This window comes from Chenopodium quinoa, unplaced genomic scaffold (genome assembly GCF_001683475.1).
Source record: "Chenopodium quinoa cultivar QQ74 unplaced genomic scaffold, ASM168347v1, whole genome shotgun sequence".
Lineage (NCBI taxonomy): Eukaryota > Viridiplantae > Streptophyta > Magnoliopsida > Caryophyllales > Amaranthaceae > Chenopodium > Chenopodium quinoa.
This window is the reverse complement of record NW_018742309.1, coordinates 4,589,745-4,598,418: the sequence shown is the minus strand read 5'-3', so window position 1 is coordinate 4,598,418 and position 8,674 is coordinate 4,589,745. Positions and strand designations below refer to the sequence as shown.

The window sequence follows — 8,674 nt, the reverse complement described above, 5'->3', positions numbered from 1 at the left end:
TTTGATCAAAAAGCGCACATGAATATCATAAGAATTAAATAGAGGCCGATTTAGGGCGGGTTCAATCTCTTTTAGATTGGATTAGTACCATCATCCCCGAATATCAAGTCATGGTTCCGGACCACTATGGAGTTAGCGATCTCCGTGATCGTGAATGGGGTGTAACATTCACACCTGTGAACAGTTTACAAGTTCCTAAAAAGTTTTGGCGACTCTTTCTATTTCTAGTTTTTTTTTCCCTTTGGACGCCACCTTGCTTAAAAAACATGATCACAGTGGGGCTCAAAGTTGAGTTTGAAAAATTCCATGCACATGGAATTTTAAATAAATTAAGCAGAAGAGAACTAACTCAAATTCATCTCTCGATCCTTCATTGAGAAAGCTTAGATAAATAGTTCTAGCAGTGGCCATATACAAGAATTAACAATGAAACCACTTAAGCGCAAGTAATTAACACCCCATTAACACCAAATTAGCAAATAACGGGTTATTAGTGACTACATTGTGGGTTTTAACCAAACCATTGGTAGAGCTATTTATGTGCACAGTGGTGCACGTGGATAAGAAAAAAAAAATAAAAAAATGAAGTTTGATTTTTTTTAAAAAAAATAAATAAATAAAGAAAAGAAAAGACGACAAACCCGTGTCTAAGGATTTTTTTCAACTCTCATCTTTAAGCCCTACTGTGGTTCATGATTTTAGGCATGGCGGCGTTCCAAGGAAAAGAAACTAGAGATAAAAGAGTCTCCAACAAGTTATAGGAACTTGTAAACCGTTCATGGGTGTGAAGGTCACACCCCCGTTCACGATCACGGAGATCGCTAACTCCAAAGTGGTCTGAAACCATGACTGGATGTTCGGGGATCGATGATGGTACGAATCCAAGCTAAAAGAGATGGAACCCGCCCTAAATAGGCCTCTACTTAATTCTTACGATATTCATATGCGCTTTTCGATCAACATACATACATCAAATTAATCCTAAACCTGTTTAATCTACGTTGGTTGATTATTAATGCACAATCAAATCTATTATTGGTGATCACTTGAATTAAAATCATATTAAGCCTAAATTAAATTATTAATTATCTAATTAGGTGTGATTTCAAGTACAAATTCTCTTTAAACCTGCATAAAGGGGCGTGATCAAACAATAATAATAAATTATAAAGAATCAAGCAACATATGAATAATACAACAATCATCATCATAATAACATCATCAAAATATCATTAATAGTAAGATTCTAGGCATGATACTAAACGGATTAATAACAAATCCTAACATGTCACTAATAATCAAATCAAAGCATTATCCTAAACATAATACTAGAAATCATAATCAACATCCTAAACATGATACCAGGAATTAAAATAATATTGTAAACATGATTCCTACTCCAAAATCAAATAATATAATAAGGGTGATCAAATTACTCACTTTGATGCCTTAACCTTCTTGCTATTAAAACAATTCACATGTTAGTAAACTTCAAGAAAGTTAAATTAATAAAGTAATAAATCAAATATGAACTGAAATATAGATTTGGGACCAAACCCTCAGAATTATCTATCTTTCATGTCGAGGTCGAAGGCAATGTCGAGGATGGCTAGGAGTGTTCAAGTCTCGCGAAGGAGGTATTGTGGATAATTTGGGAGAGTATCAAGGATGTGTTTAGACTAAGGCTAAGAACATGGGGATCAAGAGAGAGATGAGATGATTATGATGATTGTGATGATTATTGATGATCTATAACGGTGCAAAACAACCTCTATTTATAAAGAAAAGAGAGAGTCGTAGTGACCAGAAAAGATCAGAATTCGAATCGGAATAGAACAGCTTTCATTGCAGCATGATAGGAGTATCGCGGTGCGACAGGATCCATCGCGACGTGATGGAACTATCGTGGCTCGATGGTTCTGTCGTTCTACGATGATTTTCTAAAGATAAGAAGCCGTACGGAGTTTGATTTCCAATATATTTGGTTAATAAAATATTCGTACATCTTCCATTTTGAACGGGGTTAGGATTATCAAAAAAAGTGGAGTTTTATCCAATATCAAACTCTTTGATCTTTATCTTTTTGGAAAGGATAAATTAGAACCTTATAGATGATTCTAGAAACTCCTAATGAATGATAATTGGTTTAGGGTTGGGAATAAGGTATTTGGACCCTCACATGATCATTGGGTCGTTGGTACGGAGGATCTCGGTCCGGTTTGGGCTTGGTTTAGTATTTTTGCCATAACGTATTCGTTTTAAATCGGATTTGGGCTTATAATATATCGTTGGAAAGCTCTTTTCAAGACCCATCCAACTAAAAAATATTTGGACCAGGATTACAAACCAAAATAATTTGGTATGGACGTTTTTATGAATTGGACACGAAATGAATGATTTTGGGTTCAAAGACACGAAATGAATGATTTTGGCTTAAAACATTTTAGGTAAGGTTATGGGTATGGTCAAGGCTAAAGAGAAATTCACAAGACTCTTCAACTCTTTACCGAACTCATTAATCAAAGACGTGAAAGGTACTCATCACTGAATTTGATTTTTGGAGAGATACAATCAGGTGTCTACACCATGAAACCATTTAACCAAACCCACTGAAAGTCTGAAACCATAAACCCTAACTCCCTCTCTCACATAGTCATATCTGACATCTTTTTCACTCAGGGAAAGCTCTGGTCGTCCGGCGACCAGCTGCTAGCAGAACTGCCTTGTCCGCTTACCAGGCCACCGCTTCAAGGCCTTCATTCCTTCAAGTCTTCAACCAATTCCTAAACACTTAAAGTCTGGTCTACGGCCTAACGTCTACCACAATCCACAGCTGCACTGCGCCGACCACCTACGGCACCGGCATGGTGACCGACGAGATGACGACAAGTCAACAACGAACCAAGTGAAACACAGAAACAGTGATTTAATGAACCGACTAAGCAAGGTATTAAACTCTAAATTATTAACTATTTAATTTGTTATTTTAATTATTTATAATCTGAATAATTGAATTGATCTTTTCTTGATGCTATTGAAATAATTGAATTACTATTTGGTTGTTGACCTTGTTATGTTGAATTGAAATGTATATTTGTATTTGGTACTTTGGTTGTCTTGGTTAGTTGGTTATTGTTTAACTTGATTTGTTTCAAGTTTAATTATGAATATATTGCTATTTGATTGTGTGACTGTATTGAAATTATTAATGAATTTCTATTTCATATTTGATTGTATATTTGTATTCAAATGAACTGAAATATATATGAATGCATTGCTATTTGATTTTATTGTATGATACTATGATTTGTATAATTATTGTGTTCAATTGAATTGCTGGATTTTTTTATTATTTCTTAATTGATTTTTAGAATGAAGCGAAAATGTACTCTGAACAAAATGCAGAATATTGCTAGTTTCTTCACTATGTGTTTGTAATATGATATTTGTAGTACTTTTCGGCTTGTAAGATGGATTTTTAAAGACTATTTTATTGTAGTATGGATTTTTTTTTGTCCTATTTGTTGGATAAATCCATTTGGTTGTAATATATATTTTTTTTTAATATTTTTGGACCCGAATTTTTTTTAGTACTTTCACATAATTCAATTCAAGGTGACCCACAAGCTCAAAAATCCTAAATTCGCCACTGTCCTCGAGTATGGTTTTAAGATTGAGTTAAGATGAATTAACATCTTCCTGATCATTTCCTCTATGTGTTGAATGCTTAGGAGACATGGGATAACTTCCAAATACATTAAGTAAAATGGGTTTAGTTTAGTGTTCTCCTATTGTGGTCGCCAAAACACTTGTTAAGGAAAATATTATTCTTTACCAACAAGTCGAATAGTCTATCTTGTTTAAAAGTTTTAAGGGGCTACCCTTATTGTTACTGATTTCAACTTTGATAGCCTCACTAACATAACATAACAAAACAGTAAAGAAATTATCTTTGAAGAAGTTTTTAAAAAGTTGGATTGCTAAAGAAACGAATGGACAAACATGTGACAAAAGATGCAATCGTTTTCCATTAATTGAAAGATAATGTCAGGACTACAATTGAACAAGTTGAAGGAAAGATTACCTCCTTGTTCCTACAATTGGAACTAATAATCGATCTTCAATACATGCTACAGAAACAATCTTATCGCTTGGCTACTAAGCCAACGGAAAATTAAGAAAGCTGTAAAGAAAGCTTATTAAAAAAAAATTTAAATGCTTTGTCTTGGCTAATTTGTTGATGTCTTTCTTATGAGATTCTTCTTCTATTTATAGGCAAATGAGTTGCAGTTTACTCCCTAATCTTTCATAACCGTGAGTTGGTTATAACTCTTAGTGCCAACTCCATTTGTATTTACTCATTCCCAACTGCTTAATACGGTTTTGCTTTGTTTCTTAGGCCACCTCATTGGGCTTTAATTAACACTCTTTTGTAATTGGTTACTATTCTTCCATCATTGGACTATATGGACCTTATAAAATGATATTCTCTCTAACGTGAACCTTGCTAGTCAAACATTAAAGTCAACGCAAGTAAAAAAATTAATTTTAAGTGTAACGTCATGAATTGTAATTATAATATTTAATAATCAAATTAAATAAGCTTTTTTTATTTTTTTTAAATGAGACCCGAGAGACCCATTAAAATTAGTAAGCGGTATCAAATTTCTCAAAAAAGAGATTGCCTATCTTTAATAGGTGGTCCCATATTTTCACAAAAAAGAGATTGTCAATCTTCAATAGGCAGTCTCAGCTTTCTTATTCTAAAGACTGCCTCTAGTCAAGAATTCTTTGTGCCAAATAGACCGCTTGACTAAGTCTCTTTAGTAAATTTGGATAGGTCTCTTTGGCCTATTTTGAAGTAGTGTTAATACAACCCTAGGCATAATACTAATAATAAAATTAATGTAACCCCTAAACATGATACTAGCAAATAATTGAGAATCAATTCCTAAACACCATGCTCGAGGAACCAACATTGTAGAATTAATTAAACTAAAAGAATAATTAAGTCTACTTACGCAGATTACTTACAAAGATTGCAAAACTTTGCAACTTCATCATGAATAGAATGTTACTAAACTTCAATAAAAAATATAAATCAAAATAAATTAAATTAAATTCAAGTTTAGATTGAAACTCTTAGGGTTTTGTCAACCTTTTATGCCGTGGACCGCCGCCAAAGGTTCGAGTGTAGTATTGATGAATAGGAACACTAGGATGAGGAATGAGGAATGATGAATGATTAGTATACAAAAGATTAAGGAAAATAGAAAAAAATAGATTTTGAGAGTTGAAAACGGTGTTCAACTCTGCTCGTAACTCTTAAAAGAGTAGAAATATATAGAATTAAGGTAAAAAAAAAAATATAGAAAAGAGCTAGAAAATATGGCGTGTCATGTGCACCATGACGTGCTAGGTACAGGAGTGTCACGCCATTCTTGAGATTTACGAAAAAATATGCGTTTTTATCCTCTTCGCAGATTTTGATGATTTTTATCCGTCAATACATCTATTTTACGCGTATTAGAAGTTCTAAAAGTTTGTATTAAGCTCGGATTAGTGTTTGAATTAATGATTTGATGGATTGGGCTTAGGAAATGATTAAATAAAGATTTCGGCTTAAAACGGAAAAAAAGGCAGGCTAGGAAATGAAATGAATCGAGTGTATTAAATAAAATCACAAACTCCTTCTAATCAATTTACACTACTCGAACCAAATGACGATGAAAGGTTTTACTCATCACCAAATTTGGTTGGGGAGACATTTTTTAGTTGTCTGCAGTATCATAATTATATCAAGTTATAATTGAGACAACTTTCAAGTTGTAATGAAGAGTAAATCTTGTATGTGGCTAGCCACACGTGTGGCCACATTGATTTATAAGAATAATCCTTATTTATATATGTGAGTAACCCTATTTATTTATAAGAGTAACCTCATTTTGTCCATTAAAGTAACTCTAATTCATTATATGAGTAATATCAACTAATTTAGAAATAAGTAACCTCATTTGCTCTTTCGAGTAACTCCTATTTTTTTGTTTTAAAATTGAAAGAATGGTTCCACTTATGTAAGAGATAACCCCTTTTTTTCATTTAAGTAGCCTACATACGTCAAGGTAATCCCATTTGCTCATCACCGTAACCCCCTATTACTTAATTAATTGCCTTATTGTGAAGTGGCCACACCATATGGCTAGTCACGTATAAGAATTTGTGTGTAATAAAAGATGTTGTTTGAAATTGTGATTGATTTTAATGAAAAGTATTTGACAATTGAACATCAATAAAGTTTAATCTACCAACAAAATGATGCTTTATGAAGTACAATTAATAAGTAAATTAATAGTTGAATATATAACAAAAATCAATTTACCAAATTATTATTAGATAAAAATCATCAAGCCAATTACTTAAAATTAAATTGTTGCACTGAAAAAGAACATAAAATTAGGGGAAAAAATACAACTCTACTGCATTTTAAAATTTAATCTACGACTTATTTACAAACTCTTATACCAAAAGTAAAATTCTAGGTAAAACACAATTACGCTTTTTTAACCTTATTTAATTTATCTTTTTATTATATTAAACTTCTATATCTTTACTATTTAAAACAAGAGAAAGGTTGTAACGTCCACCCAAAAATAAAGAGCTTAGTACCCTTCTTGGCTTATACTACAATATTGAATAAAAAAAAAAAAAATCTACCCGTCGTCTTCTATTATAATTAACTAACTTTCTAAATCAAATGCACTATAATTTTAATTTTTTTAAAATTCAATTAGTGATTTTAACCAATCAATCCCTATATAAATTAAATCAAAATTTCCCTAATTACAACAAGATTGTATTCTTCATTTATCAATCTTTTCAAATAAATAATTTCCTAATCAGTTATTTCAATCCTTTGATGTATTAAAATATTTAACTTCTCTTCTTATCAATTACGAACTTACACTATCTTGCGTATTCTTTTTATCCTTTTATTATGATATGGTCATTACATTTATTGAATAACAAATTGATCCAAACATTATTGTTGGTTATTTTATTAATGGAAATACTACGAACTACATATACGCTTTGTGTTAATTGAATTATAATCTATTTGCTATAATTATCATACAATTGGTAGGTTGACTTATATCTATTGTTATTTTAAAATTTTTAACTCATTGGACAATATTTATTCTTAACTTATTAGATCATAATATTGAAATTTGTTTTATAATACCAGTCAAAAATAATATTGTTTTATAATAATGATGTAAAGATTTTTTTAATTAATGTGTAAGTGTGTAACGCACCCTTGCGTGCATAAAAAGCTAATGATAAAGGTTATGAGGGCTTGACAACATTTCAGGTAGACCATCCACTCAACTATTTGCTATATAACATAATGTGTAACAGGTATAAATTATATGTTTATTGGTGAAGTCGGGAGATTAGCTGCTCGGTTCGATAAAGAAGTTCAGCATCAAAAGGCTTGCTTTGAGTTTTTAGTTGTCATGAATTCTATTAATTGGCCTCTCGGAGTCAGACTGCTTAATAAAATATATTTTTGGAAATGAAAACGGCCCAACGAGCCCAAGTCCACTGCGCTGTGAGTGATTGGCTTTTTGAGTCATCCGAGTTCGTTTAAGGCCCGAAAACAACGTTTAAACATTTTCTGGATTGCTTATTTTCATATTAGAGCTTTGTTTAAACTATTTAAACATTTTAGCCATCTTTAATTTCAATTTTGACATTTTAATAATATTCTTGAGAGTTTTACTCTTTTATGGTAGATTCCAGAGTTTTTACATATTTATTGCTTGTAAATCTGTTTGTTCATATTAGGAATTGCGTTTGTTTTTCCTCCATTAATTCCGACTGTGTCAGTTGTTAACTTAGAAACTTATTAATAATATTGTCATGCAATTAGCATATATTTGATAAGTTTATAACCATGTACCGCGTATTATTTTTCAGCAGAAAAGGTCGATGTATGAAATTCGATTCTTAATTGTGGATAGACTGGATACACTCTACATAACTTTAATCTAATGGGTGCATTTTTGTTTTAAAATGCCTTATTGGGACAAATAATATATATGATGGACCCAAAAAATAAAATCAACAATTTTTTTTACTATAGTAAAATGCTTGACTTTCCTACCTTTTAAAAAAATTGATAGAACTTTTATTAATAGGATGAGACATTTATACTCCTAAAATTGTCTATTTGCATTTTTGCTCCCATTTAAAATTGAGAAGCTCTTTAAAATTTTTTTTCTATTACATTTTAAAAAAATTATAACCTCAATTAAAGCTAAATTGATTAACTATTTTTAAATACATAATTGTGTTTACTACAATTATATTCAAAGCTACTCGTACATATTTTACTTTCTCCAATTACATTTCCAGGACATTATATTTTTGCCACTTCACTAAATCAAAATTAACTCTACTAAATTATCGAACATTAGATGGTTACACGATATTCAACACATTTATCATCCATATATGTCAATATGTGCAAATAGTTATTGATTAGGGGATTTTTATCCACCAATCACCGTCTGACAAGTGGACCAACCAGGTTCTGCCACGTGTCCTTCACGTAGGCCAATAGGGGCCTGCCACGTGTCAATCACAGATACGTCCTCTACGGACCAATTGAGAC

General features: G+C 31.6%; 1 long non-coding RNA gene across 1 annotated transcript; it reads left to right on the top strand.

Moving 5' to 3' along the window:
• Window positions 1-2,578: 2,578 nt before the first annotated feature.
• On the top strand, window positions 2,579-7,792 carry LOC110688409. The gene is made up of 2 exons (XR_002504591.1): window positions 2,579-2,947; window positions 7,417-7,792. It is a non-coding gene; the product is annotated as an uncharacterized LOC110688409 (long non-coding RNA).
• Window positions 7,793-8,674: the final 882 nt, after the last annotated feature.